We start from the raw sequence: 10,680 nt of genomic DNA, 5'->3' as shown, positions 1-10,680 counted from the left end.
GAAATTGTCTAAAACTCACCATAAATTTTCAGCATTTCTCTTAAACTCATCATAACTTTTCAAAATGTCTAAAACTCACCATGTCAGTAAGTTTTTATTTTTCAAAGCTTACCTTCCGTTAGTGCACCGTTAATGCTTATTAACAGAGGTGTCCGCATCAGCATAAATAACAATTTTCATGACCAAATTACTCTTGGATGGTGAGTTAGAGGAAAATGGTCTTTTTCAGTTTTCAATTTTCATGTGTTTTTTTGCATTTTTAGTGTTTTTTTTTATAATTTCTGTTTTTTCACATTTTCTCTTTTCTACAATCTATAAATTTTGCGGTATTTTTTGTTATTTATTTGTAATTTTTTATATTTTTCTATAAATTTTGTGGTTTTTTCTAGAATTTTTATTTTCTGATTTTGTTTTTCAATTTTTATAGTTTCTATAATTTCAAAATATATTTTTTATTTTTTTTGCAATTTCTATAATTTTTTATATATTTTTAAAATTTTTGTGTTTTTATGCATTTTATATTTCAATTTGTTTTTTTGAACTTTTTCCTTTTTTTCATGTCTAATTATTAAAATATATGTATATATTTTATATTTTTTATGAAGGTTAAAATGGTAATATATGAACACCCATTTGTTTGTTTAATGTCAAGTTAGTGTCATGGTGAGTTTTAGATATTTTGAAAATTTGTGATGAGTTTAAGAGAAATGCTGAAAGATCAGGGTGAGTTTTAGACAATTTCCCTTATTTTTTACGAAGCCATTTACTTGGAGGTGAGTGCACTTATTTAGGTAAAGTGTTTATTGGGCAAATGCACTTTTTCGTGTTCTTTTGATTCCCAAGGAAGTTATATAATGACATTTGATGAAGGAATATTTGGCCCGACCTCACTGTTACGCGACACGTGGCAGAAACAATAGCTCGGCAAAAGGGGCCAAGCCTAAGGCGTGAACAAGGGGACACCAGCGGACCGAACTCCCTACGGGGGGCCCGAACTCACCCTTGGCCCAAAACCAGAGTAATCCGAACTGGCCAACTTTGTAACAACTCGGGATACACTTCGCCGAACTGACCAACCTTGTAACAGCTTGGGATATACCTCGCCGAATTGGCCACCTTGTAACAGTTCGGGATACACCTCGCCGAACTGGCCAACTTTGTAACAGCTCGGGATACACTTCACCGAACTGACCAACCTTATAACAGCTCGGGATATACCTCGCCGAACTGGCCGACCTTGTAACAGTTCGGGATACACCTCGCCGAACTAACCTGCCCTATAGATACCTCCGAGCTCAAGACTTCGCCTCGCTCAGCACTTTGCATCACCTTCTGGGCACCAAAACCAAACAAGTCGTACCATGCTTGACACTGAGGAAGTCCGTGCCCGAGGGCGCCGCTCCTAACTGACTTGGGATCTGACGTTTGGCGGCCGCACTCTAAACGGCCACCTGCCACCGCCACTAACACCGCCATCTCCAGTTAGAGAGACGGTTAGGCAGTGATGGTTCTGTCCCAACAGAAAGGACGATGGCCGAATTGACAAGCACAATGGTAATCATACCCGACCTGACAAGGGCCTCGGAGCGAGTGCACGAAGTGATTATAAGAGCCCCCTGCCCCCAACAAACGAGGTATGCAAACTTTGCGCTATCTGGTATCATCTTGCTTTTGAAGGATTCTAACTTGAGCTTCGGAGCCGCTACACCGGGTTCCCCCCCGGAGCTTCCTCATCTCCTCCATTTCAGGTTCCCTGCTACCCCGTTCAGAAGCAAGGTCGTGGACAGCTAAGACCGGCCGGATCGCGCTCCATCAATTGGCACCGTCTGTGGGAAAGCTTCAAAAAGCCTCCATCCAAACTTCCATAATCCCTTTTCTTCAAAAAACCCAACACTCATGGCCTCCTCCAGCAACGCTGGATGTGGCATGGAGACAAACACCACCGGGAAACAACTTCAAGTCCCCGTGGTGTGCGTTGGACAGTTCACCATCCCCCTTTCGGTGGATGGGATCCCCAGCTTGAACGCGCCACAAGCAGTGGCGCCCATAAACCTTCCTACCACAAGCATCCCCTTTCCTCTCCCCATTGAGACAACCTTTACTGAACCGATTGTCGTCCCCCTGGCAGCCAGCCAAAACCGGTTGGACGACCTGATGTAGTGCATGCGGGCAATGCAAGCCCAAATGCAACAGTTCCAGCAGCACCAAGTACTGCACAACATCTCCCAATATCACTATCAACAGCAGTTCCCCCAACTACCACTGAACCAGCCACTACTTCCACCTCGCCACCCCGCTCCGAGGCCGGTCAAGGCCTCCCCGAAAGATGGACGCCCCCACCAGGCGAAGGCCTCTCGGCCCCAGAACCCCCCTAATAGCCAAGCCTCGTCCCTAGGCCGAAGAGAGAAAAATATCATCCCTGCCTCGCAACCCGCAGGCGGGTCGGGAACCTCGCCCACGAGGTCGGCACCCCAGTGCTCCAAGCCCGAGTTCCCGCTCATGGAAAACCGATTCGATGCCCTGGCGGCAGACTACTAGCATTCCAGGCCCATCGAGCTCGGTAACACGGAGGCCAGCAGTGCCAGTACAAGGCCCACTCAACAACGAAGGTGCCGACGAAGTCGCCGAACCGCCACCCGTGCCTTGTCAGAACTCGAAGGCAAAGAGACGAGCTCGGACGATGTAGGAGCTGCCCCGATTCTCTCGGTTCCTTCCCCCCTCGCATCAGAACTCCTGGTGGTCCCCTTACCCAGAAATTTCAAGCTCCCCCCTCTGGACAAGTACGACGGGTCCTTCGACCCCAACGACCACGTTGACGCCTTTTAGTCCCAAATGCACCTCGCCAGGGCCAGCGAATCGTGCATGTGCGTGGCCTTTACCACCACCCTCAGGGGGGTAGCCCGCATTTGGTACAGGAACCTGGCCCCCGGGTCGATAAAGTGCTGGGCCCAGTTTGTGCAGGTCTTCACCGCACACTTTGTCACTAGCCAACGGTGCCCCAGAACAGAGGAAAGCATCTTCGGAGTAGTCCAAAGAGAAGGAGAATCCATCCGGGGCTACATCAAGTGATTCAACGAAGCATGCTTGCAGATACCGCGGTTGGACCCCGCAGTGCAGCTCGTGGCGGCCAAAAGAGGGGTGACGCACAAAGAATTCAAATGGCACATGGTGGCTAACCAGCCCGCAACCGTGGTCGAATTCCTCAAGCTCGCGGATAAGTTCATGAGGACAGAGGAAGAAATCAACCAACGAACCGAAGGCGGGAATGAGAAAAGAAAGAGAGAAGGCTCTCCAACCCGGTCGATAGAAAAAACCCAGCCCGGGAGCCAAAGCCGAACCAGTCCTTCCGGGCTCCCCTAGCAGTTCGGACGGACTACACGCCGTTAAACACAAGGCGGACCGAGATCTTAATGACGATCAAAGACGCCCCGTACGTGAAGTGGCCACCTCGCCTAAAGGGAAATCTGAACGAGAGAAATAAGAATTTGTATTGTAGTTTCCATAGAGACCATGGTCATAGTACCGACCGGTGTAATAACCTCCGGGACGAGATAGAGAGGCTCATCCGTCGCGGATACTTGAGAAACTTTGTACAGCACAACAATAATAACAATAAGGCAGGTTGGCAAGGGGAGCACGAAAAGGATGCCCCCGAGTCTAGCAACAGACCTGCCAAACCGTTACAGCGACAGCCTCCGGAAGAGAGGCCAGTTCGGGGAACCATCCATGTAATTGTGGGAGGTTCGGTGGTAGCGGGGTGTACCTCGGCAGTGGCCCGGACTTCAGTTCGCGAAGCGGCCCTCGAAGAACGGAACCCCCCAAAGAGACCAAAAACCGAAGAACCAATCTTTTTCACGGAGGACGACGCGCGGGGGGTCCGCTACCCCCATGATGACGCGCTTGTCATTAAACTAAGGATCAGCGACTTCGAGGTTAGACGCGTACTCGTAGATTCAGGCAGCTCAGCGGACATCCTCTTTAAACCAGCATTTGACCAGCTGCAGTTACAGAGGAGCGAGCTGAAGCCCGCGAACACTCCCCTGGTGGGTTTCAGCGGAGAGGAAGTCAGGCCCCTCGGAAAAATAACAGTACCTGTGGAAGTCGGCACATGGCCTTGTGCAGTCAGACTCAGCCATGATTTCCTGGTAGTCGCGACCCCCTCCCCATACAATGCCATAATAGGGCGGCCGATCACGCATGCCTGCGGGCGGCGATCTCCACCTACTAATTGGCCATGAAGTTACCTACGGACTTCGGTGTGGGGGTAGCGCGGGGCGACCAGCTCGAGTCCCGCAAGTGTTATGTTGCCGCCCTGAGGGGAAAAACCAAGGCAGCCGACGACCTCGAACTGGAGCGGCATGCGGAGCAAGGTGAGGAACGAGCTTCGCCCACAGAGGAAACGGTCGCAATCTCAACTTCGGCTATAGACCCAGCTCGCACACTTCAGATTGGAGCTTCCGTCGAGGAACCCCTACGAACCGAACTGGTGAGTTTTTTACTTCAAAATTTAGATATTTTTGCCTGGTCCGCGGCCGACATGCCCAGCATTAGCCCCGGCCTGATAACTCACAAACTTAATATTGACCCTGTAGTCAGACCCGTTAGACAGAAGAAACGCAACTTAGCCCCAGAACGCTGGAGGGCGGTCGACGAGGAGGTCGAGAAGCTTCTCGCAGCAAACTTCATAAGGGAAGTCCATTACCCGAGCTGGGTGGCCAACCCGGTGTTGGTAAAAAAGGCAAACGGCAAGTGGCGCATGTGCGTCGACTACACCAACCTGAACCGAGCTTGCCCGAAAGATTGCTTCCCCCTCCCCAGAATTGACCGCCTAGTGGACGCGACCTCGGGAAATGAGTTGCTAAGCTTCCTGGACGCCTACTCGGGCTACAACCAAATCCGGATGGACCCATCCGATGAGGAAAAAACTAGCTTCATAACTGAGTTCGGCCTATATTGCTACATGGTCATGCCCTTCGGACTAAAAAATGCCAGGGCGACTTTCCAAAGACTTGTAAATAGGTTGTTTCGACCCCTGATTGGCACGAAGATAGAGTGCTATGTAGACAACATGGTCGTCAAGACTCGGTTTTCACAAGAATTAATACAAGACTTAGATTCTGTCTTCAAAATCCTACGTCAGTTTAGCATGAAATTGAACCCCAACAAATGTGTCTTCGGCGTCACCTCGGGCAAATTCCTAGGGTACATTGTCAATCGGCGCGGTATTGAGGCCAACCCGGACAAGATAAAAGCCATTCTAGATATGAGACCACCTTGGAAAGTAAAAGAGGTTTAGAGGCTAAACGGCCGCATAGCCGCTCTAAACCGCATCATGTCCAAATCAGCAGACCGCTGCCTACCCTTCTTCAAGGCAATCAAAGGCAAAGGGTTCGAGTGGACCCAGGACTGCCAGCTCGCGTTTGACGAGCTAAAAGGTTACCTCGCTAGTGTGCCGACCTTAGCCCGGCCCGAGGTGGGCGAGGTCTTAGAACTGTACCTCTCGGCAAGCGATGAGGTGTTTAGTTCGGTACTAATAGAAGAAACAGACCGGGTCCAGCGACCCATCTATTATGTTAGTAAAATTTTGTAGGGAGCAGAGACTAGGTACCCGCATATAGAAAAGCTAGCATACGCCCTAGTGACAGTAGCTTGGAAACTCCGCCCATACATCCAGGCTCACACCGTCATCGTCCTGACTGACAAACCTCTGAGACAAGTTTTACTCAAACCTGAGGTTTCCGGTCGACTGATGAAATGGTCCATCGAACTCAGCAAGTACGACCTCCAGTACAAACCAAGAACCGCTATTAAGGCCCAAGCTTTGGCAGATTTTATCGTCGAGTGCACTTTTAGCCACGAAGCCCCACAGGTCGAGCCTGAGGTCCCCAGTTCGGGCGAACCCGGAGATCCCAAGCCAATAGAGTCTGAACTCCGTGAAGTAGCTGCTAGTGTGGCATCTCTCCTGGTCAGGCGAAACGCGAACTGAGATGAGGAGCCCTGGATCCTTCACGTGGATGGTTCCTCGAATCGGCAAGGCAGCGGAGCTGGAATAGTCTTATGCGGCCCGAGCGACACAAAATTAGAATACACACTACACTTTGAGTTTGCGACGTCCAACAACGAGGCAGAGTACGAAGCACTGATAGTTGGGCTGGACCTAGCGTGAAAGGTAAAGGCAAAACACTTGGTCGTCTGCAGCGATTCCCAGCTCGTGGTCAACCAAGTTACAGGCGAGTATGAAGCACGTGAGCTCTCCATGATCGCATATTTGGCCAAAGTAAAAGAAGCCTTGCTCAACTTCCAGTCACACTTCATCAGGCAAATCCCGAGGTCAGAGAACACTGAGGCCGACGCTCTGTCCCGGTTAGCCAGCACAAGTCACAACAACATGAGAACTGTTTACATAGAGGACTTACCTCGGCCTAATATTCTCGGGGGGACAGAGGAGGTCGCTCCCGTCTTGGAAGTAGAGCCGAGCTGGATCGACCCACTCACGAGCTTCTTGATAGACGGAACCCTCCCTGCAGAACGCAATGCGGCCAAGAGGGTGCAGCGCCAGGTAGCCAAATACGTCATAATAGACGAACGATTATACTAACGGTCCTACACGCTCCCCTACTTGCGTTGCCTGCGACCTACCGAAGCCAAGTTCGTACTCCGTGACACTCATGAAGGCCTGTGAGGTGGACACTTGGGGGGCAGAGCACTAGCCCAAAAAGCACTTCAACAAGGATACTACTGGCCAACGATGAAGGAAGAAGCTGTCGAGCTCGTCAGAAAATGTGATAAGTGTCAGAAGCACGCCAATATCCACCATCAACCTGCCTCCGACCTCAAATACCTCACCATCCCGTGGCCCTTTGCACAATGGGGCATCGACCTCCTGGGGCCATTCCCACCAGCAACAGGTGGAAGAAAATTCCTAGTTGTTGCAGTAGATTACTTTACGAAGTGGATAGAAGCCAAACCTCTGGCAACTGTTACGGCCCGAAACATACAGAACTTCTTTTGGAAGAACATAGTATGTCGCTTCGGGTTACCTCAAGTACTAATCTCTGACAACGGCAAGCAGTTCGAGGATATCAAGTTCCAAGAATGGTGCCAGAACATGGGGATTCGACAAAACTTCACATCAGTTGTGCATTCGCAGGCAAACGGTCAGACGGAAGTAATACGGAAGTAATGAACAGAGCCATCCTGAGCGGATTGAAAGCATGTCTGGATCGAGCTAAGGGATTGTGGGCCAAAGAGCTACCAAGTGTCTTATGGGCTCACCGAACTATAGAAAAAACTGCCATGGGAGAAACCCCCTTCAACCTCACCTACGACATTGAAGCAGTGATCCCGGCGGAAATCGAAGTACCAACATTGCGACTAGAAACATACGATGATCGGACGAACGGAGACGAGTTACGTACCAACCTTGACCTATTGGACGAGGTAAGGGACCTCGCGCACATCCGAACAGCGGCATACCAGCAGCAGGTAGCTCGCTACTACAATACCAGAGTAAAGCAACGAAGCTTTTGAGTCGGCGACCTGGTCCTTCATAAGATTATGGTGCCCGAACCCGGCGTGGGCAAACTTGGACCAAACTGTGAAGGGCCCTATAAAGTGAAAAGAGCGCTTGGGGGGGCATATGAACTCGAAACCTTGGAAGGCAAACAAGTACCTCGAGCGTTGAACATCGTGAACTTAAGGCGATACTACCTATAAACCGCCAAGCAAAGTGGACGAAATTAGGTCCTATGGGCCACGATGCAAGCCAAGAGGAACCTCGGCGTAAACAAGCAAAGAAGTCGAGCATATTATCAGCTCGACAAAAAATCAGTTCGCTGCAAAAAAGCCTTCGCGGCAAAACAGGTCACGGAAGTATAATAACCCAGACAAAGTGGCATCGACAAAGAATCAGTTCGAGGAAAAAGAACACGGGCAAAAAGACTATCTATTCCGTTGCAAGAAACAAGAGTACATTGGCCATCAGAAAGGACTTACAAAAAAAAAAAGTTACCTGCCCGGAGCTACTTCTTCGCCATCAGAAGGCACTTCAACAACACCCAAAGGCCCTGCCTCTCCTTCAGAGTCCGGCTCGCCATCGGTAGCATTGGCCATCTCCTGAGTTATACGCGAAGTGGATATGGCACTAACATCGAGGTCGGGGTACGTATTCCGGATCATCCACCTGCTCAATTTGAACCCCCTCCTGTAAGAATCCACCATCAGATCGTCAAAACGCGGAGAGGCAATGTAGTCTTCAATTGCCTTCTTCTTGGTGTCTTCAATGCCTTGGGAAAAAATCTGTGTTCTCTCCCTGATGTCCTCCTGAAGATATTCGACTTGATGCTGCAAATCCAACTTCAAAGTCCGCCATATGCTTGACAACTACCCCCATGGCCTCGGCATCACGCTGAGACCCTGCCTGCCTGGCCATCGCGACACGAGCAGCATAAGCGGCCGCCTCAGCAGCCCGGGCATTTGCCTCTGCAGCATGGAAAGCTTCTTCAGCAGCATGAGCGGCAGCCTCAACAGCCTGTCGCGAGCTCCTCTCCACTTGGGCCGCCAAGGCATGAATTGAAGAATTCACCTACCAAAAGAAACAAGTGAGCAATAACAGCAAAAGCGACAGAAAATGAAAAAGGCCGACGGAATCTAACTTACCACCATAGCATGTGTTACGGCGCGGCAGGCGACCTGATTCAAGGGAAGATCAGTCCACGCTGCGATCTCCTCAGGGAAAGTAGCCTCCCTACTATTCTGTAGAGCGTAGTTCGGCGTCAACACGCTCCTGAACTCCCCTTGAACTCCCGAACCCGAGGGCCCAGCCCGCGTATGAGCGGACCCAGAGTGAGCAAGAGCACTTGAGTATGCAGGAGCGCCCGTATGAATGGTCTCAGCGTAAGGCACCCCGGTAGTTTCGTGCATCGGTGGAGTCACTTCGGGCTCCCTGGGCAGATCCTCCGGCGTATGGTCTGGAACTTGGGGCTCCTCATTCAGGGGCAGCTCGGTACGAGTTCGCTTGGCGACCCGCTTCCTCCTCTTCATACCTTGGAACAAACGCCCCCCACGAGTTCTCTTCGCATCCATCACACCTGCAGAAACAAGTTTGACATCAGAAAAAACGAAAAGAACAGAGCAAGCAAGAAACCGCATAGCTAGAAACCTACCCGAACTCAGGCCGACCGCAATAAGCTTGGCCTCCATTAAGTAGTGATGGCACTTTAAACCTTGTCGTGCCCATTGCTGGAGTCCCTTCATCGTCTCTTTATCAAAAGTAACGCCTAAATCAGGAGCGGCCTCACCCCACCCGGTCTGAAAGGGCCATCCTTGTGCATTTCGCACGCCGAAGTAGTCCCGCTTCCACGCCGGGACCTTATTAGGAAGATTGTGCAGAAGCTTAAAACCCTGGCGAGGAGAAAGGTAATATGCCTGTCTTCCCCCAGGAAGAGAACCCGCCTGTCTCTTGAGCATCAAGATAGAGGAGAATATCTCTAAGTCCAAGGGGAAGTTCTGCTCGCAAAAAAGGGAAACTGTCCCCACCAGGTTCCGAATAGAGTTCGGATGAAGTTGGCCAATGGTGACACCGAAGTGGTTTATGATTTCGACGAGAATGGGGTGGAAAGGAAGTCGCAACCCCGCAGCGAGCTGCTCTTGAAAAATCATGATCTCATCAGGACCGTGTTCCCATGGAAAGCTACTCGAAGGAATAAAATATGTATACCCCCCAGGAAGGTTGTAAGACATAAGTATGGATTGAAGCCCCTCAGGCGTCATGGTCGAGGGACCAAACCTGTCTAGCATCCGACCTCGGCGGGAGGTAGACGCCAAACTGCCCGAAGCGGCTCGGCCTACTGGTTCATAGTCATCGAGTTCCACCTCAGGATCACTGAGGCAGTCGGGGGACATGGCTCGATTGGTAGAACCTACGTCGGCCCTACTTGAAGAATTGCCTGAGCTATCAAAGCTAGACATTGGGGAAAAGGAGGATTTAGGAAAGTACTCACCGGGAGAAAGTTTGAAGGCTCCGGAGACTGGAACAAGCCAAAGAACCTTGAAGGCTATATAACCAGCCTTGACGCAAGCTGGAAAAAACTTGGACACGAGCTGAAAAGTTGGACACGAGCTTAGTAGACAAACCGCAGAAGTGACAAATCGACTGGGGTCCCCCACTATTTATAGCTACAGTAACCAAGAATCGACCGTGCAGATCAAAGACGATCCGACGGCCCATGTTTTCGCTGACCGCACGTCCCATAAGGTCGAGACGTGATTGGCGCACGTCTTTTCGAAAAAAGCAAAACATCAGCGCACATCTTTTTGAAACCGATGTCGCTTCGACACGCGTCTTTCCGAAACTGATGCGCCGCACGTCTCCCTGATAGCCGCCCGCGCACGTACAGCAGTGGCACGCCTTTTTTGAATGACCCGCTGTCACGTCCCAGTGGCGTGAATTTTTGAAATTTAAAATGCGCGCTGTCACAACCATCAACATTCATGATTAGGCACGTTTCCAGTTTTTTCGGAAACCGAAGAACCCTGGCAAAAGCAACTCACGCAGTCAAGATTCGAAGGATGGGACAAATCCACCTACTACCTCGCGAAACTCCCCGCACCAGGGCAAGACCCTTGGCGCGAGGAGTGGGGGGCAATTGATGAAGGAAGATTTGGCCCGACCTCACTGTT

This window comes from Nelumbo lutea, chromosome 4 (assembly GCF_056320005.1).
Source record: "Nelumbo lutea isolate HS-2025 chromosome 4, American lotus-T2T, whole genome shotgun sequence".
Classification (NCBI taxonomy): Eukaryota; Viridiplantae; Streptophyta; class Magnoliopsida; order Proteales; family Nelumbonaceae; genus Nelumbo; species Nelumbo lutea.
Note: the sequence above shows the minus strand (reverse complement) of the source record.